Source organism: Falco rusticolus, chromosome 9 (assembly GCF_015220075.1).
Source record: "Falco rusticolus isolate bFalRus1 chromosome 9, bFalRus1.pri, whole genome shotgun sequence".
Lineage (NCBI taxonomy): Eukaryota > Metazoa > Chordata > Aves > Falconiformes > Falconidae > Falco > Falco rusticolus.
Genome location: NC_051195.1, coordinates 31,922,420 through 31,938,294, shown reverse-complemented (window position 1 = coordinate 31,938,294; position 15,875 = coordinate 31,922,420).

Here is a 15,875-nt window from a genome sequence, read left to right as displayed (position 1 = left end):
AGCTAACCTATGAAATTACAATGGCTTCCTGTCAAGCCAAGTTTCTCCACAATGTAGACACTTCAAAGAGATCATCTATCCAGGGTTGACAACTTGGTGGCAAGCTCTAAAATCTTCCTGTCTTTTTTTTCATATCTATAAACAGGAATACTCAGAGGTATAAACAGGTGTACAGAGGAAAAGAGACATCTCATCTTACGTCTTATCAGTTCAATCTAGGAGAAGCCAGTACTTCCACTGGAAAAAGTAGTTCCCACATTTGTCCCAGCTCTGGCTTCTCATTCCTGCTCCATACATGGTCCTTGTCCCTACACCTTTGCAAGCATTTGGGTGACTGTGCTGTGAATCAGTGAGGCACTGATCAGGTGAAAAATTATTTTAGAAAAGGCTAATTTCCCTGTCCTTAGCTTAGTTTTCTGCAATTTCTGAAGCTGCATTTATTCACAAGGGGTTAGAGTCTGTGTTAATCATACAGTAGGAAGTTTGGTGAAAGAAAAAGAGAAAAAATTGAAGAAGCATCACATCTTAAGAAAGTTAAGCTCCCTCTCAATATTCTTATATTTCAGATTTGTAATTCAGCCATCCTAGTTAAGGAGTTTGATGAATCTAGATTTCAATATCTATACAAAGATATTTTCTTCTTGAACATCTGTAAAGGCTACAAAAGCCAGCATCTATGACTAAGGATGGGCAGTGTGTATAGGTAGAACATAGTTTATATGTACACATACAGAGAGATATATATGCAAGGAACAACACTGAACATGTTCTCTTCAGCTCCCAGTTTGTCCCAAGCAACAATTATTTGTTTTCTGCCAGATCCACCTTGCAAAATAATGCACATCCTTATGAACTGGTACGAGAGGCTGTGACAGACGCAGTATGAATGACACAAATCTACTGCATGACTTATGCTTAGACATCAGATTGCACAATGCTGATGGGTAGAAGGGGCTACCACTTCCATGCTTCCCTAATTAATTAAATTCACTGGCCTACTTGGAGCCTAAAATGGGTCAGACTTGTAATTTTCATTCTGTCTGAAGATTTATTTGAGAGGACAAAAATACTTACAGGCAACCCTTCCTCCTAAGCATTTCATATATTGTCTTATTTGTGTTCTTTGACTTTGCTTTTACTTCATGTCTGCCTTTATTTTCCTTTTTTTCTTGAACATCTAAAAATGTTTCACACATATATTTTTCCCATTTACATGCTAGAGAGGCATGGAACTCAGTGTAAAGTAAGACCTTACCTTTGGTTTTGAGAGAGATGATCAGTGGATGATACACTTAAGCATGTAAAACCTGTCATGTCACCTATTTATGATTTTAACACATGCATGCTACTAATGCAATACAAGCTTAGTATGCCTTCAGGAATACAGGATATGCTATGCATCCTGCTTCCATCACTTTCCCAACCAAAGGGAAGTAACTTATACTTTCATACCCACATTTCTACCTAATTAGTGAATGAACAGTGATAGATTCTTTCCTTTCTGATTTATGCATCAATCATCTAATACTCTGAAGCATGAGATTTGATTCACCAGGCCTCTGCGTGCAGACAAAGACCTGTCGGCACTATACAAGTCTATTTCAGTAAAATCCCCTTACTCTCTCTCCAAGCTCGTAACTTCATTGCTGCCTTTTCCCAGCAAGAAATCTCTGGTTCACAGTTTGTACAAACCAACATTTCTAAAAAGGCAATAAACTGGTTCCCTACTCTGAGAAGTGTCCATGTGGCATATCAACACACACGCTTTTCACTGTTAGGTTGGAAAGTGTGCTAGAAGCATGACACCATGGGATGGGGATAGAGAATAATCCTGGCTATGGAAGAAGGTCAGGTTCTTTGAAGGAATGAGATACCATTCTGGGAGGAAGCTAGTACTTTTTCTAGTCTACCTATAAAAATACTGATTGATACTGTACCCAGTTAGACAGTTTACACATGCAACAAAAATTGTTACTTCTCCAGTCATGGAGACTTTATCCTTCCATTAACATCTTTTGCATTCAGGATCTTGTGCTATAATGTGAATATGTCCTTTCACGTCATAATTGCATCCAGACCCATCCTCACCTTGAAGCTTTTGCAGTTAGAAGTGATAATGAAGGCTGAGGAAAAGAAGTGTCTTTGTTCCCATTTTACAGAGAGAGAAGAAAGTAAACCCACCTCATCAGCAGTGCCTGAAGTCAGCCTTGCAGTCAATGTGTGGTTAGATTTCAGTCCTGAAACATTAAAAGACTTTACTAAGTCTTACTATACTCCATCTTCTACACCCTCTCATGGTGCTCCAGTGAAAGATCACTCTTCCTTTCCCCTGCTGAGATTATTGTTCACTGGCCTAAACAATCTTCAGACAAATCACGATGTCCTCTTTGCATCACCAAGACTTGTAAGTGTGTGCTGACCCAGACCTAGCTCACAGCAGCACAAAAAGAACACCTAGTAGTTTTTTCCACTTCCTCAGCATTGGTATGTCAGGGCAGTGATACAAATTCATTGCTGCTTGTCAGCTGTCTGGCATCTGCTGACAATGTCTGCAGGAAAAGTGAGTGGTTATATTTAAATATCTGTCAGCAAATATGACAAAAGACATGAATACTTCTCTGGGATTTGCAGTGACCTTTTCATTTGCCTTGAAGAGTTGTCTTCCTCTGATCAAGAAACTAATTAGATTGTTGGAACTTGCTGTACATCTCTATCACCGCACTGAGGAAATCCATTTCTCCATTTGACAGTGACTCTGCAGGATATCTCCATTCTTCCTAGAAGCCTGTGGCTACAAATAGTTAGACTTTCTCCATAGTTGAGGCCTAGGCTTCATACTGTGAAGGTGACAGCCCACTGACAACCTTGGTTGTAAGCAATTGCATTGTTTGGCAAAGCCAAATTACCTTGGAAGCTGATCTTGACTTTCCACAGTCCATTGGTACAGTCCTGTGATGGACCCCAAGGTGATAGCGCTAGGAAGTAGGCTGAAGGAGTTAAAAGCAGTCACAGCTTTCCATATGCCAAGAAGGTACTGTCTTCTGACACAGGGCATACATGCATCTGAATTTTCATAACATGGGAAGGGCATATCTATAAACAAGCTGGTAAAATGGATCTTTCAGTAACCCCAGCATCCAGCAGTGGTGGCAAGGATGAGTCTTTGCAGTGTCACATAGATGAACAATGGGACTGTGGCATGGTCTATTTTATCAGTGGATTAATTGCTATTTAATTTCATGATTTGCTGAAGACAATTGGGAAATTAAGGGAGTGCCAGGACCATACTCACAGAAGCTTCAGGTGGAGTAATCTCACTTAGACCGGAAAACAGTTGTAGATTCAAACTCTATCTGTTCACCACAGCATGGACATGGGAGGAACTCTTTCTGGTGGAGTACACTGCCTCTAGTGATAGCCAGACATCTCACAACAGATACACTAGATAAATATGCCCCCAGATCAGAGGCAGATTCTTTCTGGAAGTTCTTCTTTGCTGCAGATTTCACAGTCAAGGAAGTCCACCAAGGTCTTCAGTCTGTGTTCCTCCATAACACAGGACCTTGAACTTCACTCCGTTACTCTCTCCTCCAGTAGCTGTGGCCAGTTAAACTCTGCCAGGACAGGGATGCTGCACGGCAAGCAGCTACTTCCAGGGCAGATGAAGTGTGAGCCTGTTCCCTTCTTCCAGGCCAAGTGACATTGCTCCTTCTGAAGCAAGATGAGAAAAGACTCAAAAATCTCAGTTTTGAAAGATTTTATTTTCTACCCTATTTAGAGGACTCTCCGCCTAGAGAAGAGGACTGCTTTTACCAGCTCACACAGGAGACTCAGGAGGCCTGTTTGTGTACAGCTTATCTGTGTGCCTGGCAGGGCTGCCCTTGGAAGAAAGGAATCAAGTTTCCTGTATTCTGTGTCAGTAATATGGATCCCAGTGCATATTCAGCTGGGTCATAAAACCTCTCTTTGCTTACGATAACTATGAAAACACTAGCTGAATTGAATTAAAATACTGCTAAAGTGGTTTGTGGGGGCTCCTTATAAATAATCACCAAGATCCAGCTCCTGCAAGGCCACCGTATTTCATACAGTTTTGCTCCTTGCAATCTAGGGAGAAGGCAAGTTTCATAAACATGCACCGTCTTTATTAACAGCTAAAATTCTTGACTTTCTTTGAAACTTTTTTCCCTTTTTGCATGCTTCCCACTTCCCAAAGATAAGTACACAACTCAGTAGGTTACACTGTCCCAAACCCTGCCGCAATTCCAGGCAGGAAGTAATTCAGAAACCAATGTCAAATGCAGCTTAGATTGCTTTAGCTTTAAATTCTTAAATGAAATCCCTTGCCTGAATGCCACTTTGTTAGCAATATCACTCTGTCTCCAGTGATGCTACTGGTGGACATCCATGCACCCCATTAGTCCACGTGACCTCTTCTTATGACCAGGGGTTTGGGGTCCCCACAATATAGTGAGGGAATGAAGGTGTCTCCCCACACCTCGTGCTCAGTGTCTGTCTGCTAGCCCTCCTCCCCTTGCTTCACACCCAAGTGTGAGCGTCATGGAGACTTACATAGGCAGATCAATAGATTGACAGACAGACAATCAAAAACTGATGCATAGATACTCTCTCCCATGCTTCAAAAACCTTCATCTTCTCAGATGAGAAAGTATTCTTCGCTGTCTAAAAGGAGGGTAAAAAGTACTTTGTGAAAGACTTTAAAAGGAGATCTGTGTTTCATGAATGCCTTCATCTAATCCTTGAGAGTTTCACCACTTATCCCTAGATTTAAAGGACTAAAAATTATCATTCCATGGGAAATTAGACCTAAATTACATGCCAGTGGAAATCATTATGTAACCAGCTTTAACTATAATGCTTCTTACATGCTCCCATACTGTTTATACTGCATATAGATGCTTAATTTAGTCTTTATCCTCTTTTAATGGTGACACTGTCCCCACCGTTAGCTGATATTTTAAACAGAAACTGAAACTTCTCATTAAAAGGTTTTGGGTTTGGCTTAGTTTAATTTTGTATGGTTTGGGTTTTTTTTCCCCTTTCTCTGTAAATTCTGTTCTGGTTTATTGAGAAAAAAGTTAACTTTCTGAAGTTGAGGTATTCTTTATATGCCTAAATGTTAGTAATACCCTAAATTTCTCCTTTTGTTTCTGCAATTCCCTTTACTTGGCAGATGGAAGGCAGGGAAATGAAGGGGAAGGAGATGTAAAAATACCCCAAAATATCCCCAGGAAACAAACATGTTATTCTCTTAAACTTTAAATCCTTCAAAAACACTTTTTGGTAATAATTTCTAATGCACTGAAGCTATTTACATTATCACCTATCAAACCTCCTTATCAATTTCAGAAGTTATTGACTATTTTCCAGGACAGCTCTGATTCAGAAGTCCCCAGGCCATGGATTCTAAGGGCTGTGGGATGTTTTCATGCCATTATATAACACAGAGCTCTCACATTTTCAGAGGTCGTTACAGTGTCTTGTAAACACAAAAACATCATCACACTGGCATTCCTAATCTGGATCTGCCCAATGGCCCAGTCCTTTCCCACCAACCATGAACAGAACCAGATGCTTGCAATAGCAGAAGCAAAAACTCAGCCTCTGAAATAACCTGCCTGGGATGACTGTTCCTTCCTAGCCACCATTAGTTAGTTAATCTACTATAACAATTTAAAAAAGCACATCATGAAGAATGAACCAAACGACTTTAAGAATACTACATCACTAAAAGGTCTCATTTAGACAGCTGCAGCTGAGCTATACAGGCGATCAGTGAAAGCATCACAAATGAATGAATCTGCAGTACAACACAACACTGTAGTTAATTTCCTTTCCTATAAATTCTTGCTGGATCACTCACTTTGACAAGCAATATGTGTAGGACCAGAAAATAGTCATGGTATCGGTATTGTTGCCCAAAGGAGCAGGCATGTCTATTTGCTTATAATCACATTCTAATCATTTCCCAATAGTCATAAACCTAAGCATAGGGATCTCTGAGAGATGGGTTTAATGGACTGATGCTGATCAAAGAAAGAATGTGAGTTATGTATTATGAGCATGGGTCTAACCGAGATTCATTAGAGGATGCTCTCACATCTCACAAGTTAGACACCTCATCAAACAAGTCACTTAAAACCAGGCTGGAGGGAAGCACTGAACTGTTCGAATACTCTACTGGTGAATGAATAGATGCACAGGAATGGCTGGAAATATCCGGGTTATTCAATCCATCCAGCACTTTGGTTGCAGGCAACACACATTTAAGATTTAAGAATCAACTCCAGATCAAAGCATTTAAGTAGAGATATCTACAACTGGGTGGCCACACTGGGGCTGGGTGTCTAAATAGCTACTGCAGTCAGTGGAGACTCAGGTCTCCTTAAAGCAGACCGTGGCTGGTAAGCAGAAAGAACAGCTCTTCCACCTCCATGACAAGTTCTTTATTGATTATTCTGGCAGATCAGACATCCGCTCACCTCTAGATATGCAGGATAAAGTTCTTTATCCTCAGCTGAATTCCAGCTCTTTCCTAAGAGGAACAGTCATTCTGTCAACATCATTGAACACTCAGTAAAACAAACACCATGTGCTCCCAAAACCTGCACTGTAAAAGGCATGTGCAGGGAGAGTAATGGTTCAATTTAGTGTTCTGAATGAATGCATGTAGAGCCATTTGGGATGTCCCGGACTATCCAACGCATGCATACAGTTTTGGCAGACATAACACAGGACAGAAGAGCAATGACATAAAGCAATAGCTAGGGACCCAGCATATCTCAGCTGTGGCAGGTGGATTGGATGCATATAATATAATGCTATAGGGAAGCTTCTTGATCAGGTCTTAAAAAGAATGAATCATTGTGTCCTGATTTTGGCTGATATAGCATTAACTTTCTTCTTAGCAGCTGGTACAGCGCTGTGTTTTGGATTAGTATGAGAATAATGTTGATAACACACTGACGTTTTAGTTGTTGCTAAGTAGGGCTTACCCTAAGTCAAGGACTTTTCAGTTTCCCGTGGTCTGCCAGCGAGCAGGTGCACAAGAAGCTGGGAGGGAGCAGAGCCGGGACAGCTGACCCCAACTGGCCAAAGGGGTATTCCATACCATAGAATGTCATGCTTGGTGTATAAACTGGGGAGGGGGGTTAGCTGGGGGTGGACGATTGCTTCTCAGGACTGTCTGGGCATTGGTCAGTGGGTGGTGAGCTATTGCACCACAATAAACATCACTTGTTTATTTTCTTTTTTTCCCCTTGCATTTATTTCCTCTCTTTCTCCCTCCTTTTCTTTACAATCGTTGTTGTTGTTGTTGTTTTAATTATATTTAACTTTATTTCAATTATTTAATTGTTCTTATTTCAGCCCACGAGTTTTACCTTTTTCTGGTTCTCCTCCTCATACCAAACTACCGGGGGGGGAGGGGGGGGACGTGGGGAGAGTGAGTGGGTGAGTAGTGGCTCTTTGATATTTAGTTGTTGGCTGGAGTTAGACCGCAACACATTGCTTGAGGGATACAAGAAAAATAATGTAAAATTTACCTTTGCCTTAGAAAGCTACATCACTCTGCCAGCAACTATGTTTCTGTTTCAACATTTATTTCAAATTGCAACAAAGGATAAGAAGCAAGTTAAATAAAATTACATCCGTTCAGCTTAGATGCATCTTTTGTTTCTGGGAGAAGTGAAGAAATCAGAACTATTTGATTATTCAGCTCAGAGTTTGAGTAGCGCCTACCTGGTGCACAGCTACAGCTTGCAGATTCAGAAACAGGATCTAATTTTTGAGAAATGAAAGCTAGTAAAAACCAAACAAGCAAAAAGCAACAACAACAAAAAAAGCAAACATACAGAAAAAAACAAACCCTCCTGTGACAGATAACAGGCTGCAGCTAAAACCTGCTAAGCTCATTTTCAGTTTTGCTTCACAGACCTTGATTCAGCTCTTTAGGCACCTTAGGAGGTATTGATTGGGGAAATTTTTGGAAGCCACTAAGTTTGGCTGTGGCTCCTGAGAGGAGGAGAACTGATTCAATAAAGACTCTTCACTGGAGTAACAGAATAAAGCACGCTGAGTTAGCATGAGTAGCTGTTGCCTTGCTGCAGCCAGTAACTGTGTGACAAGATGTATAGTAAATAAAGGAAAGTATCAGAAGAAAGAACTGATGATGCAGATTATCAAAAATATTATGCTGAATTCTTGGTAAGAAGGATGTGATTGTACCAGCTGCAGAGTGGTGAGACCTAGTTTCAAAGACCCTGTCTTCGAAAAAAGACCCCTTGGCATTCTGGTGGGAACAGGGGTTTCCAAACCAGAAACTTTCCATATTTTTTGTCACATCCATTGCAAACAATGAAACCAACTTCTTTCATTATTTGGAAAGTCTTATTTTTCAAAGGGAGAACCAGGATATGAAAAGTAGAGTAAATTAGGACACAAATGTTTTCTTCTGATTCTTTCAGATTTTGGCAGTAGTCACATCAGTTGTTACTTCATGACAAGGCTTGAACCAGAACTTGGTTCTAACACAGTCTTCTCCCTCCTGCATCAGACCTTTGGAAACTGAAGTTGTGGGGCTATACCTGAAAGTTCAGAGGTTTAGGCATTAGTGAACTATATATCTATACAGGGACATAATGCTGGAGAAGGGAGCTGTGATAGATTCCTCGTAAACTTCCAGGTCTCTGCCTTCTTACTACATCTTCATAGCTTGCCTCAATAAAGCTACAAAGCACCACTCCCAGTAGCTTCACTCTTTGTCCCTACACTTGGTGCACCCTTGGTGCATTGACTGTCTCTAACTAGATACTTTAAAAAGTAAATGCAATATTCATGTTTGGTGACTCTCAGAAAGAACGTACGCTAATGGACGTGGTGGTCAAGCGCAGCCCCCAGAAGAACATTGTCTCATGAGTTTGTGTCTGATCTCTTTCTAATTAATGCAACTCAAAAATCTACATGTGTTAGATTAATACTTTCAAATTACATTTGGAGATGCCTCAGTGCATTCTAGCAGAAAAAATGCAAATAAATGTAGATTTCTGTTATTATCAGCTTCATCAAAGCAAACAAGCAGCAGCCGGGCCATTATTAGACTTTGATAAGAGTGCATATTGAATGATTTCCCTAAGGGATTCGGTAAAACTCATCTCATTCCATTTCCTTTTGTATAATAATACCAATTGTTTCATACAGCAACACCTGCACACAGTGTTGTCTGACCTCTTTATTTATTTATTTTATTTCTTGAAGGGGAAAAATACAAAACCTGTTCTTTTTCAGTTCTATATTGTAATTTCAAAATGTGCAGAGACTTGAATAAAGATATTCAGTCAGAAGCTGAAGAAAGTAGTGTTGCAAATGCATAATCATGCATTAATAAAATAATAGCTCTAAAAAGCAAGCACCAGAGATAAAGACGAGACTGAAAAGAAAGAGAAGCAGGAAAAGGAGAGTTCCTAAAAACATGAATTTCTTTTCTGAAAGCCAATAAAATGAGGAAATTTGCTACAAAGAAATAACTTCCATGTCTTGTAATACTCCAGTAGCATTTGTCAAGTAATCAATGTTGATTTTCTTTCCATTCAAAGCTATCATCAGAATTATTATTTTTGTAATACCTACATATATATAAAACTCAGACATGTTTATAACTCTATTTCAGTGCCAAAAAAACTTGTCTTGAATAATACTGTACAAGGTCACCCATGAAAAATAATCATTCCTAGAAACAATCATATCCTTGTCTGTAAAAGGAATTCTGTGTGCATTTTATGACTGATATTAAAAGACTTCTCTGCTTTGTAGAAAGTATCCTTGCAAAACAATCTATTGTCACAGTAAGTGTTTATCTCCTCAAAGGGTTTGTGAGGAATTCCAGGGGACTTACTACTCTGAGTAACAGTGATCCCCTCCAGCCCTCTGGATACTGATTTACCTTTATAGTCCAGTGTAACCCTGGCAGACCCATGGTTTAGTTGGTTGCTGGGACTTCTAACAAACAGTATTTGGCTGCAGGGGTTTCTGAGAAACAGTATTTGGACTGTGTTAAAATTACTGATAATAACTGGCAATATAACCATTTCCTGTTGCACCTAATGGGCAAAGTGCAAACATTTACAAAGTCCTTGCTCTATTAGATAGGGAAAATAAGAGGGGAAACTTGTGACAGCAGAACAGAGAGCTGGACAGACATCACAAAATCCAAGGCTCTTCTGCATCTTAACCAAGAGGTAATTGATTCCCACTCAGGAATTTATTAAAACTTTGCCTTAAATTTGACTGAATGTCTTACCTTCCTCTGATCTCCAGTCTCCCTGACCAAAATCTGCTCCAGAACCCCACTCTAGTAACACAGAAAAAGTTTCTTTAATTTTGAGGACAATTTTTTCAAGAAAGATCTATATCCATCTGTTTAGGACCACATCTTCCTTGGGAGAAATATTTCTTCTTTTTCTGAGACAGAGGTGATCCATAAATGCTCTTGGTGCTGCGGGAGAACATAACAAAGGGAAATGGTCACAAACTGCAGCTGGAGGGCTTCAGGCTGGACATTAGGAAAGTATTTTCCTGAGTGTATTGGCAGTAACCACCAGATAAGGTGTGGCGTCTCCGTCCTAAAAGTTTTTTTAAGACTTGTTTGTCCAAAGCCGTAGTTGACCTGAGCTGCTGCTGGTGACGGTACTGACTTAAGCTGGAGCTGGACAACAGGATCCCCAGCGATGCCTTCCAACAAATGAGTCTGTGACTGTTCCAAGATGTTTATCTCAGAGGAATCATTCTACCTCCTCTTGAACTTTGTTCCACCAGATGAAGCAAAATGAACATATTTTCTCTGCTGTCTTTATAACCTGCTCTCTTACAACTGCTTCTGCGTACCTCTGCTCATTCCCACCTCCCTTCTGTATCTGTAGTCCAGTGTGAATGAGGTTTTTGGGATCCAGCTGACATAACTCTGTGTAGTTTTTCTAATGTCTTTTCCAGAGACATTAAATGCTTCCCTGTGTTTCTTCTGGAGGTATCTCACTTTACCTATTCAATCTAATACTTGCCTTTTTCTTGGTCACATCACCCCAGTGGCTCTTGGTCATCCTGTTGTTGACTCATTTACCTAAATATTACTTTTCCTCTGTAATTTCCTAATGAGGATTCAAGAATAATATAATTTATATTCTATAATGAACATTGACTATAGTTTCTGGGAATATGTCCTTGAACTTTACTTACCTGATTTCAATTAATCTAGACCTTAATGTCATCTAATTCATACTATGTAATATTCAGATTTTCTTTAATTTTATTTGGTACCTCTAACCCTGTGTCATATCAAATTTCATTAGCACAGTCTTTTTATGTTAAATTTCTGAAGAAGTATCACCCTGATGCCTGTTCTAGGGAATTCCGCAAATAATTTCCCTTCAGCTAAATATTTCTCATTTTAGCACATGCTGTTGTAATCTCTCCTGTAATCATGACTTGCCTTGCAGTTATTTTACTAATAATGATTTTCTGCAATGTAACTACCATATTCCCATGCTGCACCATATCAAACACACTTCTGAAGTCTGAATAGATTAAACTTATTATATTTCCCTTACCTGAAATATAAAGAACGATTTTTTACCAACAGATGAATTAAGCACTAATAAAAGACAGCAGCATCCCACATTAGGAAATGGAACTAAAAGATCAGGTGGGGATCTCCCTTTCTGATTCTGCACCTTACTTTCTTCTGGCTTCCCTGACTTTACAAATGAACCTCTACTTTTTTTTTTTTCTTTTTTTTTTTTTTCTTTTTTTTTTTCCTGGATTGGAAAGGATGGGTTTTTTTCATCTATCAGTAAAAGTTTTAATTAAACATGTCTGCTGACATCCAGAATGAAACTAGGTAATATTCCTTTATTCAAGAAACCTGAAAGTGGAGTAAGATAATTCAGCCATGTGCACTTTTGTTTCCCTTTTGATAGTCCTCTTTGCCTTTTCGATTTTCACCTAAACAAGAATTGGTATAAGTTTACTTAAACCATATTTTAAAGACCAAAAAGCAACACTGAAGAGATTAGCTATCCACACTTTATAGATGTTAATGAGATCAGTTGTAGAAATCATGGATCCTCATCCTTACCAGCTTGGACATGATATACCCATGGGGAGGATATGGTCCCACATGTGGAAACCAGAAGAGGCACTTCTGCCAGTAACTGCAAAACAGGTTACAGTGCTCAGAGCACACTGCTGTGCTAGACACAATATGAAGAAATTTGGAGCTCAGTTCTTGCTTAGGAGGTCATTAAGAGCTGGATTTTGTTGTCCAGGCCAAGGAATCTGATGCCACTTAAGATGACAAAATCAATTAGATATTTTTAAAGATAAAACAGTTTCCAATCAGAAAAGCCACTCAGCTAGTATTCATTTTTATTAACACAAGTACAATTTGAGAATGTATTCACAATGGAATTTGGGTTTTTTTATTTATTTCTACACATGTAGTTAAGAGAAGACCACTGGGCTCATGAACATTCATGCTCAATATTATTTGGTGAGATAACCATATTTATATTTTGGCATTGCTTTGGTCCCTGGGAAATGCATTTTGAGTATTGCTGAACTGTCTCTGGAGCACACGAAGAACCACTGGGTGATTCTCCTGTGTTATCTCTAAAGTTTGCCTTTATTCCCTTGGTATATGTAAGTCATTGTGCATTATCAGATGGGAGATGGCAGAATGCTGTTTCCTCTCTGTCTCATGCAGATTGTTTTGCATAAAATAAATTACGTAGTCCGTACATGTAATTGTTCACAGACATAAAAGAAAACAAGAAGTGATGCTTTCTGCCTTATGTATACTATAAACAGCCAGAGCAGAATACAAGGAGACCCTCACATCCCTTACTTTGAAATATGGGTTCTGTGGCTTTACTGGGAAAGGAGTCATGGACATTTAGCTAAGGCTTAATATATGTTTCCATCTCCTTTGAGAGCTAGGAAAGAATAATATAGTCAATATTTTCTTTTCTTGAAAAATCTCAATTAAGTGACAATTGAATTTTTCAAAGTGAAAAGCCATTTGAACAGTCATTCAAGGAATGTTATGAAGTTAGAACTTGCTATTTTTATGTTTCAGAAATGAGAATTTCTAGATATTCTTCTGTTCAAAGCTATTTTTATTTTGATAATTACTTGCATTTTTGCAGTGCAATAAGTTTTGAAAATATTTTCAGACACTGAAATAATTAGAACAAAGATTTTTATGAACAGTTGTGGGTTTTTTTTAAATTGATGTATTAAGAAAAAAAAAGAAGATGCCACTTTTGTGGTCCAGTCCAGTACCAGGTCAGGATATAAACATGGTTTTGAGTAAAAAGAATTGTCACCTGGCTCACACAAATTAGAAAGCTTTTTCTCTCTTCTACCCCTGTTCTTCAGAATATAATTAAACATGATGGAAAAATCTAAAGAAACTTGCAAAATTATTACTGGGTACTGGTGATAACTAAATCTAAAACTTGACCAGCCATGACTTTGGTGTTTTGTTGTTGTTGTTGTTGTTGTCGTTTTGGGGGTGGGGGTTGGTTTATTTTTGTTTGTTTAGTTGGTTGTTGTTTTTTTTTTAATGGGACAGTTTCTGAAGTCAGACTGTTTCTGGAAACTTTCCTTTCTGAATCAGCATTCAAACATAAAAACCAAAATCTTGGTTTAAATTCATCAAAGTAACAAGAAGGAGTGTTTATAAGAAGTGATACTACTGCTGTCAGTAGGGCTTAAACAAAACTGAATGAAAGTGGTACCCATCTTCCTCTCCTATGAATAATTTTAATGGAAAAAAAATCAAGTTCAGATTTGTATGTGCTTCTTCTTGTGTGGTAACTGTATTTTGTACATCTGTAGGTGTCACTCGAAAATGCTAATTGATGTGCTGTCTGCCTGAAACCTACTGTAACAAGTGTAAGTATACTGAAACAAATGTTACGACTGTAATATAAATCCTGGTTGATGGGTTTTAGTAATAGAAAAACAGAACAGGGAGGATGTTGCCGGCTGCAAGCCCAGCTTCTGATAACTTCAATGGCTGGCCTTATTCATGTTCAAAGTGAAGAGATTTAACAGCAACTACAATCAGCTACATAGAATTCATCTTCAGATTCAGTCTAGATAAAATATTAAGGAAGATGCACACTGAGTCTAGTTTTAGTGATGTGGGACAGCAGGACCTATCGTGATACCTAAGGTGTTACCCCAGACAGAAGATCAGGGAATGTAAAGAGTGGGTTTCATCACCAACTCATATTCCAGTGCCCTCCCAGATGTCCCAGCGTCTTTTTCCCCTTTTTTCTCCCCCTTCCCCATGTAGACATCTCATGAAAGCTTTTAAGAGGTATTTATAAGCACTCGTCTTATTAGAGGCACAATTGTGAACCTAATGAAACCATTCCTTTGGAACATCAGCTAATACATCTGCACGGATTTAATGGCGAAGGTCTGTGAAAAGGAGTGTTCTTTTTTGTAAATGCACAGTGAGGGCAACACTTCTTCAGCACAGAAAGCTAGGGAGATGGATGTGGAAGGAGCCACAGCAATCAAATAGGCTCTGACTTTTATTCAAGTCCGTAACTCACAATCCAGAAGGATGTGATAATAGCTAAAAAATACTGGCACTTTATAGGCTGGACCCATCCTTAGTACTAAAGCAGATAATATTTCGTTGCCTCTGTTATGGATTACAAAAGCCGAGCTGAGGATTCCTATTCTCACCCCAGACACTTGAAATCAAAGCTGCCTATTTCTCACTAAAATCAGCCTGTAGCAGAAGGACTGCCGGGGGATGTTTTTCCTTGCTTGCCTGACTGCCGGGGGATGTTTTTCCTTGCTTGCCTGACTGCTGAGGCACCAAACATTAGTCTCAAGTTGAGAACATATATCCAAGTCCCAAGTTGCTTTCACTGGCCATATACTGGAAACGTGTAAGGAGAGTAGGGATGGTAGGGTGGACTGCAAAGGATTTTCCACTGGAGGACCACTGCCTGCCCCAGTACCTAGTATGAGAAAGGACAAGAGGTCAACCAACTGCTAGTGCCTATCTTTTGTCCCTCCCATTTTGGGGCCAAGTTCTGCAGCTCCCTCACCTTAGAGGCTCTTATTTCCCACGGATTTTTGATAGCTATCCCTTGGCTGCAATGAATAATGAAACTGTGGATTGTAGGTATGCACAGGGAATTTTTTTATACTTGTTTCTACACAGTATAGGTGTGTTTCATTTCACTTAGCCTGAAGTTAGATGCTTAAGCTGCTCTGTTATCCATGGCAAAACACATGCATCTCCAGAAGGCTGTCTCTCCCATTCGTTTTAAATATCTGTTGTAGGGTAGAATCAACCTCTTGCTGGTGGTGCCAGTCACTTTACTGTGTATCACAGTACATACAAGACTTCTCTAACCTTGATGTCTAACTTTTAGGCAGACAGCTCCAACTCACTGTCATTGTTATTTTTCTAAATGCACCAATAAAGATTGTAAAGCAGTTTCACAAATCTATCACCTCATCAGATTTATAGAAAAGGGCAGTCTTGCATTTTCAAGAGAATTCCTTCCTCATTTCCCAAGAATGGCAAAAGGTCACCTTAAGGTAGCCAATAAAAAACTGCAGATAAAGTAAAGAGAAAGTGTGTGGACTGATTCAGTGGAAAATAGAAACATATTTCATCTAGTGTTTCCAAGCTCCCTATAGGATTTTCTGTTCATAATTTCTTTGGTGAAGGCTTAGAAATCTATTTAGCCACTGTCAGATACCATGGACTAAAAAAGATACATACTTGTGGTTATGATTAATTCCTCCCATATAATCAACCATCTTCC